The 15,860-nt window shown below is 45.7% G+C and overlaps 1 pseudogene; it reads right to left on the minus strand.

Moving 5' to 3' along the window:
* Positions 1-4,923: 4,923 nt before the first annotated feature.
* On the minus strand, positions 4,924-5,387 carry LOC100767994 (annotated as a pseudogene).
* Positions 5,388-15,860: the final 10,473 nt, after the last annotated feature.

The raw sequence follows: 15,860 nt of genomic DNA on the forward strand, positions 1-15,860 counted from the left end.
AAGAAAGCCACTAAGCACCTCCCCACCTTGACCTCTGCATCAGCTCTTGCCTCCAAGATCCAGCCCTGTTTCAGTTCCTATTCTGATTTCTTCCAATGATGGACTATGATGTGGAAGTGTAAGCCAAGTAAACCCTTTCCTCCCCAACTTGCTTTTTGGCCATGGTGTTTCATTGCAGCAATGAAAACCCTAACTAAAACAGAGTATAGTATGTCTTTTCCCAGTCTCTCCCCTCCTCTCCTCTCCTCTCCTCTCCTCTCCTCTCCTCTCCTCTCCTCTCCTCTCCTCTCCTCTCCTCTCCTCTCCTCTCCTCTCCTCCCTCTCCCTCCCCTCCCCTCCCCTCCCCCTCTCTCTTTCTTACACACACACACACACACACAGAAAGAGAGAGAGATTTCAAATGGGGCATCAACTATGAATCAAGTTAAGAAACGAGTTTAGTGTGGACAAAAAAAGAAACAGATAAAATTACTTTAAAAGTTACACTGTAAAAAAAAAAGTTACACTGTGGCTGGGTGGTGGTGGTGCACACATTTAATCCCAGCACTCAGAGGCAGAGGCAGGCATCTCTGTGAGTTCCAGGCCAGCCTGGTACAAAGCTACACAGAAAAACCCTGTCTCAAAAACAAACAAAAAAAGTTACACTGTGAAAAATACTTGGCTCCCAGCTGGGCACAGTGGTCCATGCCTTTAACCCCAGCACTCAGGAGGCTGTGATCTCTGTGAGTTCAAGGCCAGCCAGGGCTACAAACAAGACAAAAGAATATGTAGTTCCTCATGACATAGAATTATCCCTGTTCGGTAGGTAGGCAGGGAAAGAAAGCTTACTTTAAATCAGAAAGCGTCATGTGCAGAATATACAGCATTTCCCTTCCAAGGACACTAGTAAGATGGCTGTTTAGCATCCTGAATCCTCCTGAAGATGAATTTTAGAATGCTTCCGGCCGGGCATTCGTGGTGCACGCCTTTAATCCCAGCACTCAGGAGGCAGAGGCAGGCGGATCTCTGTGAGTTCGAGGCCAGCCTTGTCTCCAGAGCGAGTGCCACGATAGGCTCCAAAGCTACACAGAGAAACCCTGTCTTGAAAAACAAACAAACAAACAAAAAAGACAAAACACAAAAACAAAAGAAAGCTTCCAATGCCTGTTCCATAATAATGCAGCTGTCAACCAGGACTCTTACCGAAACAAAATACTAAATATGTTAAAAGTCATGAACTAATTACTAAATGTTTGTTTTTTCCTTCAGTGCATGGACAAGGTTGCCAGAGTCCAGGTCAAGTGGTAGACCCCGTTATTTTGGGGTTACATGATAGCTGACTATGTACCAAAGCAGGAAAAACTATTTTGAATTTAGAATCCTATCACCAGACTATGACTGGAAGCTTATTTTTAAGGTTAACTTTATTTTTATTTATGTGTATATGTGTCTGTCTGTGTAAGTGTATGGCAGTTGTGTGCAGGTGTCAAATCTCCTGGAGCTGGAGTTACAAGTGATGGTGAACTGCCTGACTTGGGTGCTTGGAACTGAACCTGGATCCTCTGGAAGAGCAGCAAATGCTCTTAACTGCCGTGCCATCTCTCCATCACTGAGTTGAGAGATTCAAAGAAAAATACTAGATTCGAAGGATTCAGAAAATGTGTATTCTTATGCCTTTTTCTTTCTAAAGAAGTGTTTCATGAACTAGGGCAAAGGTTAAGAGTAGTGAATACTAAAGAGAGGGGCACAAGGCAAGAAATGGGGGATTTGGGGCTGGAGAGATGGCTCAGAAGTTAAGAGCACCAACTGCTCTTCCAGGGATCCTGAGTTCAATTCGTAGCAACCACATGGTGGCTCACAACCATCCGTTATGAAATCTGGTGCCCTCGTCTGGTGTGCAGATATACATGGAAGCAGAATGTTGTATAAATAATAATAATAAAAAAGAAATGGGGGAATTAGCCAGAATGTCACCACATCCTCTGTATAAAAGTCCCAGCAGAAAGAAGTGTCCTCAGGAGCATAATGAAATCACTTTCAGTCAAACAACGACATGGTTACTAAAATTTTAATGACTGGGAAAGGAAGGGAAAGAGAAAGAAAAAGAAATTGTGGGAGCTGATTGTTGGTACTCTCTCCTGTAATCACATAGAACTTAGGAGTCTGAGACAGGAAAGCCAACCAAAAGTTCTAGGCCAGCCTGGGCTCCATAGTGAGTTCCAGGCTAGCCTGGTCTACAGTGTGAGCCACTGTTTCAAAGAATAAATCGATGTGCCAGTGAGATGGTTCATTGGATAAACGCACTTGCCACATAAGCCTGATCAACTTGAGTTTGATCTCCAGAACCCACGTAAAAGTGAACGAAGAGAACCAACTCCACAACATTGTTCTATGGCCACACATGTGCCAATGCACACACACACACACACACACACACACACACACCTACACACTGTAATAATAGTTTGGTTTTGTTTTTGAGATTGGGTTTCTCTGTGTTGCCCTGGCTGTCCTGGAACTCACTCTGTAGACCAGGCTGGTCTCAAACCCAGAGATGCGCCTGCCTCTGCCTCCTGAGTGCTGGGATTGAAAGGCGTGAGCCACCCCACCTGGCTAATAACAGTTTTTTTTTTTAATGTGCATGAATGTTTTGTCTGTTTGTACGTCTGTGCAGCACATGTGAGCCTGATGTCCTAGAAGTCAGAAGAGGATGTCAGGTTCCTTAGAACTGGAGTTACAGACAGCTGTGAGCTGGCATGTGAGTGCTGGGAATCGAACCTTGTTCCTCTAGAACAGCAGTCTGCTCTAAACACTGAGTTATCTCTCCATCCCACAAATATTGGAGAGGGAGAGGGAGGGAGAGAGAGAGGGAGGGAGGAAGAGAGAGAGGGAGAGAGAGAGAGACAGAGACAGAGACAGAGAGAGAGAGACACAGAGACAGAGAGAGAGAAGCTGGGCCTGGTGACACAGGCCTTTAATCCCAGCACTTGGGAAGCAGAGGCAGATGAATCCGAGTTTGAGGCCAGCCTGATCTACATAGCAAGTTCCAAGAGAGCTAGGGCTACATGGAGAAACCCTGTCTTGAAGAAGAAGAAAAAGAAGAAGAGGAGGAGGAGGAGAAACCACTGGGAGAAATTAGTACTTAAAGCTAAATCAACTTAAAACCTATAAGGGAAAGGACAGCTCATCTCATTCAGGCATCCAGATCACAAAAATTGGTTGTAGTGACGCACACTCTTAGGATACTCTAAAGAAACAGAGGCAGGAGAATCACAAGTTTGATGTTATCCTGTGAGAAACATTTTGTGAGGCTTGGTGGCACATGCCTTTAATCCCAGCACATGGGGGAGGGGTCAAGGAAAGTAGATCTTTGGGAGTTCCAAGCCAACTTGGTCTACATAGTGAGTTCCAGGATAGCCAGTGATATACAGTGAGACCCTGTATGAATTTTTCTTTCTCAAGAAATTGTCCTGAGCTGGGCGGTGGTGGCCCACACCTTTAGTCCCAGCACTTGGGAGGCAGAGGCAGGTGAATCTCTGCGAGTTTGAGACCAGCCTGGTCTACAAGAGCTAGTTCCAGGACAGCCTCCAAAGCCACAGAGAAACCCTGTCTTGAAACACCTCCCCCCAAAAAGAAAGAAAGAAAGAAAGAAAGAAAGAAAGAGAAAAAAAGAAATTGTCCTGTTAATCCACTTCAGTGAAGTAAATGTGCTGGCTAGAAGATCCCCATTCAAGCTAAGTGTAAGGAACAGATCGGTCAGTAGAGGGCAGTGGGACAAAGGCCTTCCTGAAAAGGTAAATGTGAGTAACCCAGCTCCAGTCATTCTAGCCAAGATATAATTCCTTATAACTATGACTGCTGCTGATGGGAATTGATAAATTAAAAACTACTGGAGGGGCTGTAGAGCTGGATTAGGGCTGTAGAGATGGCTCAGTGGTTAAGAGCACTGACTACTCTTCCAGAGGAGCTGGGTTCAATTCCCAGCACCTACATGGCAGCTTGGGGTTGTCTATAACTCTAGTTCCAGCGGCCCCAACACCCTCACATAGACATACAAGCAGGCAAAACACCAATGCACATTTTTTAAAAAGCCCTGAAAGTAAGCATGAAGGCAGTTTATAATCTTGAATAAAGATTTCAGAGAAAAACACAAAATTCAGAAGCCATAAGGAAAGACTTTGCTTGGAACTTTGAAATTAGGTGACAGTTAATGGAATCTGAATGTGGAGATGTGGTGATATGACTTCATATATACAAATGTACCACCCAGTCAAATTTAATACTCCAAGTGCTCAGCTGGCATTTACCAGTTGAACCACAATATCACAATAGAGCTGTGAGAATTGCTCCTTTGGGTTTTGTTGTTTTGTTTTTTGTTTTCACTTTTTTTTTTTTAGCCTCTGTGAGCACAGCTTTATTGGGTAACATTGGCCAGCCCCGAGTGGCTCTGGATCACTAGTGTGACAGGATGAGATGTTGTCTCTCTGAAGATACGGAACCCTTCTTCATGTATAGGATAGTGACAACTGACACTAGATGACTAGAGGGCTTCCCCGGACCCACGGAAGAGATTACCTGTATCTGCCAGCATCAGCTATTGATGCCATTGCCCTTTCTTGGGTCTGTGGCTGTCAAGGAACCCACTGAGTGGGTGGGAGAAGTTTCTTGTGGAGACCAGTGAGGCTCACCTAGCCCCCAAACAGTCTCCCCATTGAGCTGCTTGAGAGCTGGAGGGCCATCAGAGGCAGGTTCATCACACTGTCACCCCAGTAAAGACAGACCCTGAGCCTATAGGAAGCTGAGTGCATCCACAGAACCCCGCGGAGCTGGCCTCAGGAGCCATCGTCACCTACCCATTGCTGTCCCAGGTGCCATCAGGACTGGAGCAGGGTCCTCTTCAAGTTCGGGCAGCCTGTGGGGGTCACCTGCAAAGTCCCAGTGCCTTTAGGATGGTGTCTTGCTGGGCGTGGCGACCCCCTCAGTCTTCTTTGATGCACCCTTCAGCAGTGTGAGCTTTTTTTTTTTTTAGACAGGGTTTCTCTGTGTAGCTTTGGAGGCTGTCCTGGCACTCGCTCTGGAGACCAGGCTGGCCTCATACTCACAGAGATCCGCCTGCCTCTGCCTCCAGAGTGCTGGGATTAAAGGCGTGCACCACCAACGCCCGGCTAGCAGTGTGAGCTTCTTAGGCAGGCTGGAGTTGGCTTTCATCACCACGTCATGCTCAATCCTCTTCCGGATCCCCACTTCCAGGATATTCTTCAGCTTTTGCTGCTGCACGATGCGCACCTTCTTGGGAGCAAATGACTCGACCGCCTTTCCTCGGCCCTCGGCTCCGCTCCACAGCAGCCACTGCCTGGCTTTTAGGTTTCTGAGCCTGGAACTTGCGCTGTCCCTGCACCATGTTTCACCACGAGCCATTGTTTCCACTTTTTAAAAAAAATTATTGTACATGGTGCATGCGTGTGTGTGTGTGTGTGTGTGTGTGTGTGTGTGTGTGTGTGTGTGTGTGTGTGTGTGTGCACCTGCCAGAAGCATTAGGGTGAAGGTCAGAAGACAGCTTTTAGTAGCTGGTTGTTTTCTCCTTCCGCCATGTGAGTGCTGAAAAGTAAACTCAGATCACCATGCAAGTGATTTTATTCACTGAGCCATCTGACATACACTTTTTCTAAAGATGTATTTATTTTTACTTTATCTGTAAAAGTAAAGTTTACTTTTGCCTGCCTAAGGGTGTACCGTGTGTATGCAGTGCCTGTGGAGGCCAGAGGACTTGAGATCCCCTGAAACTGGAGTGACAGACGGTTGTGAGCTGCCATGTGGGTGTTGGGAACTGAAGCTAGGTCCTCTGGAAGAGCAGCCAGTGCTCTCTCCAGCCCCCTACTAGGTAATTTAAAGCTATCCACTGGCCAGATTCCTAGACACATGCTACAGAATAAATACCAAATTAGCATGGCTCCAGCTGAAGCAAGGCAGTCTGTGGACACCGGGCTCTGGGAGCAAAGTGCCACTCATTGACTTAGGTGCATCAGCAATTGTAGCCCATTTACAAACTGGTCTATAGTAAAATGTGGTTTGAATAAATGGATTTTCCACACCAGGCACACAGGTGGTGCACGTACATCCATGTAAGTACTCACACATACACATGAAATAAAATAAACTCGTTTCTTTTTTTTTAAGATTTTATTATGTATACAACATTCTGCTTCCATGTATATCTGCACACCAGAAGAGGGCACCAGATCTCATAACGGATGGTTGTGAGCCACCCTGTGGTTGCTGGGAAATGAACTCAGGACCTCTGGAAGAGCAGTCGGTGCTCTCAACCGCTGAGCCATCTCTCCAGCCCATAAACTCGTTTCTTAAGTATAAAAATTAAATTTGAGCTGAAGGCAATTAAGACATGACAAATACCACCAGATGTGGTGGCACAGGCCTTTAATGCCAGTATTTGGGAGGCAAAGGCAGGTGTGGTGATATTTGTTTGTATTCTAACAAATAAAGCTTGTCTGAAGATCAGAGTGTGGAGCTAGCAACATTAGTTAGCCATAGAGGCCAGGCAGTGGTGGCACACACCTTTAATCCCAGCACTCCGGAGGCAGAGGCAGGCAGATCTCTGTGAGTTCAAGGCCTCCCTGGGCTACAGAGATTGATCCAGTCTAAAAGAGAAACAGAGCCAGGCAGTGGAGGCTCACACCTTTATCCCAGTGCTTCGAAGTCACAAGCCTTTAATCCCAGCACTAGGGAGGTGGAGACAGGAGTGATATGGCTGGGCAGAGAGAGGAATACAAAGGAGGAGGAGACAGGACCTCAGGGCATTTGGTCTGTGCTTTGTTGGGACAGGATTGCCCCTTTGGTCTGAGGATTCAGTAGAGGTTAGATGTCTCTCTCATGACTGGCTTCTTTACTTCTCTGACCTTTCGGCATTTACCCTGATATCTGACTTTAGGTTTTTATTATTAAGACCTATTAGAGGGGCTGGAGAGATGGCTCAGAGGATAAGAGCACAGACTGCTCTTCCAGAGATCCTGAGTTCAATTACCAGCAACCACATGGTGGCTCACAACCATCCGTTATGAGACCTGGTGCCCTCTTCTGGTGTGCAGATATACATGGAAGCAGAATGTTGTATACATAATAAATAAAATTTTAAAAAGACCTATTAGAACTTGTGCTATAGGCAGGTGAACCTCTCGGAGTTCAAGGCCACCTTAGTCTGCATAGGGAGTTTCAGGATATCCAGGACTACATTGTAAGACCCTGCCTCAAACAAACAAATGAATAAACAATGAAAAGAAATAGTAATTCCCACTGGGCCAGTGAGATGGCTCAGTGGATAAAGGAGCTTGTTGGGTCAGTCTGATGACCTAAGTTCCATCCTGGGATCAACACAGTGAAAGGAGAGAAAGGACCCCACAGCTGTCTTCTCAAAACTCCCTGCTCCACAAATAAATAAATGTAATAAAAATTGTAAATACCAGGAAAGCCTCCTTTACCCTCCCCCTTTTCTGCCTATAGACAGGGTCTCACTCCATAGCTCAGCCTGACCGGGACCTCATTAGGTCTTGAACTTGTAGCAATCCTCCAAACTCAGCTTTGAGAGTACTGGGATTCCAAGCATGAACAATGATGGACTCATGGGAATCTGCAAACAAACCTTACCCCATTCATTTCCTTCACAAATTTGTCTTCCCCAGAACCCCACCCTTGTAAGCCTGAAACTGTTTTTCTTAGGTCTGTCCTTTCTTTACAAATGCTTTTGTGGTTTCTAATTTCTATTGCATTTACTATTTGTGATAGTATGTATGTATGAAGGGGTCCACATGCCACAGGGAGCTTGTGGAGGTCAGTGGGTAACCCTCCAGAGTTGGTTTCCCCTTCCACTGTAGGATCCAGGGATGGAACTTACCAGGACAGCCTCCAAAGCCACAGAGAAACCCTGTATCAAAAAATAAAACAAAACAAAACAAAACAAAAACCATAAAAACAAACAAAAAACAGAGATGGAACTTAGGTTATTAGGCTTTGATGGCACATCCTCTTACCCACTGAGCCCACTTTGCTGGCTCTACAAATTTATTTTTTGTGGGGAGGTGGGAAGGAGATGTGGGAGAGAGATTCTAGGGCCTTGTGTAGACTATGCAAGTGTTCCACCACTAAACTGTAACCCGGCCCTAGCTATTCTTCTCAAACGAGCTAGCTAGTATTGTAAACTGACGCTTTGGGTTACCCCTTTTCTCCTCTGTGATATTTTCCCCCAGGAAATTGTTAATAACCTTATATCTTCATGTTAATCTGCCTTCTTGTTTATTTGCTAGACAGACCTTCCTATGTAGCCCAGGCTAGATTTTTTTTTTTTTTTTTGGTTTTTCGAGACAGGGTTTCTCTGTGGCTTTGGAGCCTGTCCTGGCATTCCCTCTGTAGACCAGGCTGGCCTCGAACTCACAGAGATCTGCCTGCCTCTGTCTCCTGAGTGCTGGGAGTAAAGGCGTGTGCCACCAATGCCTAGCGCCCAGGCTAGATTTAAACTCACTTTGCAGTCGAGGCTGGCATCAAACTTGAGGCAATCCTTTTACATCATCTCCCAAGTGCTGAGATTACAGGCATGCACCACGCACACTCAGCTTCATCTATCTTTTAACTACAGAGTCCCCAGCTGAAAATGTGTGATATCTTCTTTATAAGGTCTAGCCTGGGTACTGGTGTACTCGCCCTTATGCTATATACTGTACCAGCCAAAGCAAGTCAAAGCAATAGCCCAGATTCTGGATGTGAGTGGCAAGGTGGAGTAGAAACAGAAAGGCACATCTGCTTTGTAGCAGGAGCTATAGTCGTGTTGCAGACTGTGAATAGTCTCATTGCTGGTTATTCATTGGTTATGTTGTCCTTAACCATCCCACAGGGCACTGCCAATCAAGGCTGGGCAGTCTTCTGTGATGACTGCACTTTGGTAGACTGACAAGACACTTGTACCCAGCAACACAAATTTCTCTTTCTTCTGGATCCCCAGACTTGTCTTTTCTGTTCCTAGTCAGCCAGGCCACCTTTTGTCTTCATCCTGAACACCATCTGGGTTGATTTTGAAGGTTGTTTGGAACCTGCTGCTCACCCTGCGCTTGCTCTGAATTCCAGGGTTCACCCCAAGACTGTGGTGCTCTACGTGTGGAAAACTAAGCAGTTGTTGGGTATGTGTGGTAGCGTGCCCCAGTACCTCCAAAATCAGAGAAAAATGAAGGTGTCACATAGCTAAGCATGGAATACAGACGCTATTCATCATGTCATCACTAGAGCCTGTGACCTGAGCCATAGCAAAGAAAACACATGGGTTGCCACTGTCAGACGAGGTGCTGAACCGTACACTGGAATCTTCTGTTCTCAGCTCTGGCATCCTAAGATGCTAAATTACTTGTCTTACTGTGCCTGTGTGTACCATAACAACTAGGATGGTCTGTTCCTAGGCTGACTCTCTCACTTGGCAGTGGACTCCTTTAGGGCAGTGGTGCAGCTGGTTACTTTTTTCTGCAGTGGACAGCACAAAGCAGGAAGGCAGGTTGGGGAGGAACATGCAGTCAGGAAAGGGATTAAGCAGAGGGACGACTGCAAACAGCCCACCAGTAATTTTGGTTTTGGGGATATTTGCAGACAAGTGCTTGGGTGATTCTTCAAGGGACCATGCCACAGTCAAGGTCAAATGATATCACTTTCTAAGCCTATGGTGTGGTCCTCTGCTGTGGTCCACTTTCGTTCCTAGTATGGTTTACTTGCTGGGACCATTAATGTTGAAGTCAAAGCTGTGAGGGTTTTTTTTTTTCTTTTTTGTTTTTGACGTTTTGTTTGTTTGTTTTTTGGCAGGAGGGGGGAGTTCAAGACAGCCATGGCTGTCCTTCTGGAACTCACTCTAACCCATGCTGGCCTTGAACTCAGAGATCCACCTGCCTCTTAAGTTGTGGGATTAAAGACATGCTCCACTACCACCTGGCAAAGCTGTGAGTTTGAATCCCAGCTCATATATTGAGCTATATGGACCAAGTCTTTCTGCTGTGGACCCCCAAATCCATATGTTGCGGTCTTGTGCTGGGTGTGGTGGCCTGCACCTGTAATCAGGAAGTGAAGGCAGGAGACCTGAGTTTGAGGCCAGCTCAGACTACACAGTGAGCCATCAGAGAAGCAAAGAAAGCCAGAAAGAATAAATCCTAACTTCTAAGGTGATGGCATTAGGAAGTGGACTAAAAGGCTGAAGCCTTCACAATGGGATATGTTCCCTTACAAAGCAAGCCTGAGGCTGGGACAGTGGCACAGGCTTATAATACCGTTGCTTGGGAGGCATAGGAAGGAAGATTGCCACAAGCTTGAGGCCAACCTGGCCTACTTAGGTACGCAGTGAATTCCAGGCCACCTTAGGTGTTATTCTAATAAATTACAAGCCCTGATCTAAAAAATAAATAAGCCTGAGATAGCTGTCCTGTCCCTTCTGTGTCAGGATTACAGAACTAGAAGTACTATCTTTACGGAAGTGCTGTTCTTTAGACATTGCCAGAACCTTACCTGTGGTTTATAAATTACAGTCTGTGCTGATAGACCTTCATGGTCAAGTTGACTGGATTTAGGATTACCTAAGGGATTAGTAAAGCATGCCTCTGGGTGTATCTGTAGGGCTTTATCTAAGACCATTAGACCATGATGGCTCTGACCTAATGAATGGATGAATGACGTGAATGACTCCCAATGTGATGGAATTATTGGAAGGTGGTCAAAAGTAGGAGCTAGCTGGAAGAAGCTCATCGCCGGGGGCATGCCCTCAGGACTGTATCTTGCTCTGGCCCATTGTGTATCTCTCTTTTGTTTGTTTCCTGGCCACCACGTGAATTTGCTCTGTTCCACTGTAGTCACAATGGGATGGCACCACTGAATCCTAGAGCCATCTCTCCAGCTCTGGTTCCTTCCCCTGCTAAGTTGTTCTTTCTGAAGAGCTGTGAGAAAAGTGACACATATACAGTCTAAGGCATTTTGTTATGTTAGCCTAAGTAGACCAAGGCCATTTTTTGAGCAGCTCATTAATAAAATTGGGGTTTATCCAGTCTTTAATCCCAGCACTCAGGAAGCAAAGGCAGGCAGATCTCTGTGATTTTGAAGCCAACCTGGTCTATATAGTGAATCCCAAGACAGCTATGGCTATGTAGAGAGATGCCCTCTTAAAAAATAAATTAATTAATAAATAAAACTAGGGCTTTAAATATCATGCTAAAATTGTCAGTGTTGGAGAAACAGGTTTTTATGTGGCTTGAAGCTTCTAAAGCTTGAAAGATGAAGGGGGTGGGAGTGTAAATCTCAGTTGGTAACATGCTTGCCCAACATGTCTGAAAGTCTAGGTTCAATCCCAATACCACATATATGGAGGCATAAAACCTTTATCCCAGCACTCAGGAGGTGGAGGACGTGTAACAGGGCAAAGGTTTCTCCATCTTGTCTCAGCTGAAGTCATCTTTGGTTTCTGCCCCCTGACTTGAAAAGTCCTGTGGGAAAGCACATAACCCTGTTCTAGAAATTGGTAGTTAAAATGTCCCATTTAACTGTATATTCTTGGCTCTTGTTAGATGGCTTGCAACTGCAACTGCCAACTAGGCTGTAGTTTTCCTGTGTTTTTTTGTTTGTTTGTTTGTTTGTTTGGGTTGTTTTGTTTTTAAAAATTCCTTGTTTTGGGAGAAGTGTTTCTCTCCAGCCAGTGGCTGCCAGCGTAATACAGACTCTCAATTTGAACTTTGGTCATGCTGAGTTGTCTTTGGATCTCTACCCTACAACAGCAGGAGGATCATAAGTTCTAGGTCATACTTTGGAGATAGCTTAGTGGGTAAAAGCATTTGCTTGTGCTGAGGACCTGAGTTCAAATCTCTAGAACCCACATTAAAGCTGACCTATGTAGTAGGTGTGTGGTGTGTGTGTGTGTGTGTGTGTGAGTGTCTGGAATCTCAGGGCTCCTACAGTGAAATAGGAAGTGCAATCAGGAGACTCCAGAAGCTCACAGACTAGCTAATCTCATGTGTTCAGTGGACAAAACAAGAAAACAAGATACCCTGTTTCAAAGAAGATAGAGATGGCTCTGAGGTTAAGGGCACTGGCTTCTCTTCCAGAGGACCTGGGTTCAATTACCAGTATCTACATATTGGTTCACACACATGTGCATACCTATATTAGCAAGTACACATACACACACACACACACACACACACACACACACACACACACACACACACACACACACACACACACACACACACACACACACACACACACACACACACACACACGAACACTCCAGAGCTGAAGGTAAAACTCATGGAGTAAAGGCACTTGACACAAAAGGCTTATGATGTGAGTTTGATCCCTGAAACCCACAAAGTTGACCTCTGACCTCCACATGTGAGCTCCCAAACTCCCGTCATGCATACAGTGATAAGAAAGTTACATTAAAAAAAAAAAAAAGATGGAAAGAGAAGACACCCAAGATTGTCCTCTGATCTCTACATACATGCTCTGGCATGTGCGCCCACATTCATTCATGCACTTTGAATTGTGGTTTGAATGACAACGGTCCCATAGGTTCATACACATGAATACTTGGTGTTTCATGTTTGGGAAGGGTAACGAGTAGCCTTACTGGAGGAGGGTTGGGCTTTGAGGTTTCACTGTGTGGTGTGTGTGTGTGTGTGTGTGTGTGTGTGTGTGTGTGCGTGCGTGCGTGCGTGCGTGCGTGCGTGTGTGTGTGTGTGTGTGTCTGTCTGTCTGTCTGTCTGTCTTTCTGTTTCTGCTTTCTGGTTATGTCTCAAGAGGTGAGCTTTCAACTTATGTTCCTTGCTGCTGGAGACAGTGCTCTGTCAGGGACAGTGAAGGATCCCAAGATGGCTGAGTGTGAACTTGCTCTAAAAAACCATTGATTGGGCTAGGCAGTGGTGGAGCACACCTTTAGTTCCAGCACGTGGGAGGCAAAGGCAGGCAGATCTCTGTGAGTTCGAGACCAGCCTGGTCTACAGAGCAAGTTCCAGGACAGAGCTGGTTCCAAAGCTACACAGGGAAACCCTGTCTTACAAAAACCAAAACAAAACAAAACAAAACAAAACAAAACAAAAAACCATCGATTGGGTAGCTTCTGTGGACATCATACCCAAAACCAAAAGACAATTGCAAACTCCCTAAATCCTGAGATGAGACCCTCCATACCAGGTTGGCTAATCTGTCTGGGAAACCACCAGTGATTGACTGGGTTTATTACAAGGCCAATGTGGCCAAGGCTGGCTTGTTGGATGATTTTGTGTTTTTTTTGTTTTGTATTTCAAGACACAGTTTCTATGTGTAGCTTTGGAGCCTGTCCTGGAACTCACTCTGTAGACCAGAACTCACAGAGATCTGCCTGCCTCTCTCTTCTGAGTGCTGGATTAAAGGTCTGTACCAGCACCACCAGTCTGGTGGATAATTTTGGAAAGAAGTATAATGCCCTGAAGATCCTGGTGCCTAAGGATAAATACACCACCCTGGTGAACAATGAGGAAGGGGACCTGTGCTAGTTTGTGTCTGAACCCCAGGTCAGGATCCAGGAATATGAGAAGCAGGCTGGAGAGCATGAAGACCATCTTTGATCAGACGGCCATTGATCACTTGAATGAAATCCTCCCTCACCAGCCCATTGAGAACCTGTGGAACAGGCCAGGAGAGAGCAGCACCCCTGAACATCAAAATAAAACATTTACATAGTGAAAAATAAAAGGATGGGAGCTCTCAGCCACTGCTCCAGGGCTATGTCTGCTGCCATGTTCCCTGCCATGATGGTCATGGACTCTAACTCTCTGAAACCATAAGCCCCAAATTAAATGCTTTCTTGTATTGAAGAGGCCAGGTCCCCATTTTGGCAGCCATAACAGCTGAACTGGTACTTGCCTGACCTTGCCTTGGTTACTAGGAGGTCAGATGCCTGCCTCGTGGCAAGGAACCAATCAGAAGTTAGCTGGTGGTGCTATGCTTTACAGCTCTGGGTGTGTTTTACAGACAAGTGCACAGCAATGACTCACAGAGCATAGCAACCACCCTTGGGAGGACCTATGGGCCATAACAACCAGTTGACCAATTAACACAGGACAAATCCTCCGAGCCTGAAGGCACACCAATCCTGAGCCTGTGCTTACTGTACCTAGATACTCCCCTTACGCTGCCCTATAAGATCTCTATGCAGACGCTTTGAGCTGTCTTTCCTAGCTACCCACCATGGTGGGTGGATGAAAGACCCTAGCTAACATGTGTTTAGCTTGTTAAATAACTATAATAAAGCCTCGTGCTGTTTGCATCAAGCTTTCAACTCCGCCTGGTGATTGGGGTGACTACGGTCCTGGGCTGAGATCCTGGAGGCCTGAGCTTCCAGGGGTCTTTCAGTATAAGTTGCTTTGGTCATGGCAACAGGAAAGTAAGTAAGACATGAATGTATGCACAAATGCATACACATGTGTTTTAGGTCTTTTTTAGCTACATAGTTTGAAGAAAGCCTGGGCTACATGAGTCCCCCCTCACCAAAAAAAAAAAAAAGAGCCTAAAGTCTTCAAATCAGGCATTCTGCCCTTTGTCCTAAATTCCACCAGTTGTTGAAGGCCACACCTATGCTGAGAATCAGAAACTAGTAACCATGACGATGGTGACGTTGCAGCAACAATTAAGAGTTCTCGGATCAGTGTGTCCCTGTATGATTTGCAGTGCTCAGTGTGGACTCAAATCCACTTCCTTGTCCTCACCTTAGGAAGGAAGCCTGCCCTTCTTTTAAACATTTACTGTTTACTTTCTGGCTGTTGTTACCCGAGCTCAGGACTAAGCTTTCAGCATGTTCAGTGTCCCTTGGATGAGTCCTTTGCTGTCAGAGCTAGGTGTGGTTTGCCGGAAGTATGCTTATTCTGTCTTGAAGGACCAAGGCAAGGCAGAACCACCCTTTAAGCCATTGTTTCTTCTAAGGTCTTTGCAAGCCTGGGCTCCAGGAACCCCATGACCTGCCCCCACCTGCCTCCCAGACACTGACCCTGCCAATCTCACTCTGTTTGGCTTGCTGCGGAGACCTCCCTGGCTCCCTCCCTCCTCTTCTTTGTCTCCTTCTAGGCTCCTCCAGGTTACACTTGGGATTCTCAGCTCTGAACCCAAATTTTACCATTTCCTGTTTCCCTAGTTGTATTTTATATTGAACAAATGTCTAGGTATCATGCTGATAGGAAACGGATCAAAGCAACCCTGAGTCATCCCTTCTTACCACTGCACCCCCAGAGCAAATCCATTTCTCCTTTCTTCACCTTTAAAATGTGACCTTGGACAAGTCCTGTTACTTCTTGGGATGCTTTTCAAACATGGTAGGTTTTAAGCTATAAACTGGATCATACAGCTTATTTATGATATTTATTTCCATAATTAGGATTTTTACTTCAGGACAAATCAAAGACTCATTAAAAATTCATTATTCTCAGGCATGGGGTGTGTGCCTGGGCTCCTTCCTAGAAGGTCAGACAAAGACTCTAAGAGGAAACCACAAGAGGCATCCTCTCTGATTCCTTCTTGACCATGCACACAACTGTCCAAGTCTTTTATGGACCATAAGACTAGGGCCCTGCCACTAGGGAAATGTCTGAAGATCTACAAAGATGACACCAGCTAACAATCTAAGCAACAGAGGAGAGGCTACCTTAAATGCCCTCCCCTGATAATGAGATTGATGACTGACTTATATGCCATCCTAGAGCCTTCATCCAGCAGCTGATGGAAGTAGAAGCAGATACCCACAACTAATCACTGAACTGAACTGGAATCCAGTTGCAGAGAAGGATGAGTGATGAGCAAAGGGGTCCAGACCAGGCTGGTGAAACCCA

Source organism: Cricetulus griseus, chromosome 3 (assembly GCF_003668045.3).
Source record: "Cricetulus griseus strain 17A/GY chromosome 3, alternate assembly CriGri-PICRH-1.0, whole genome shotgun sequence".
Lineage (NCBI taxonomy): Eukaryota > Metazoa > Chordata > Mammalia > Rodentia > Cricetidae > Cricetulus > Cricetulus griseus.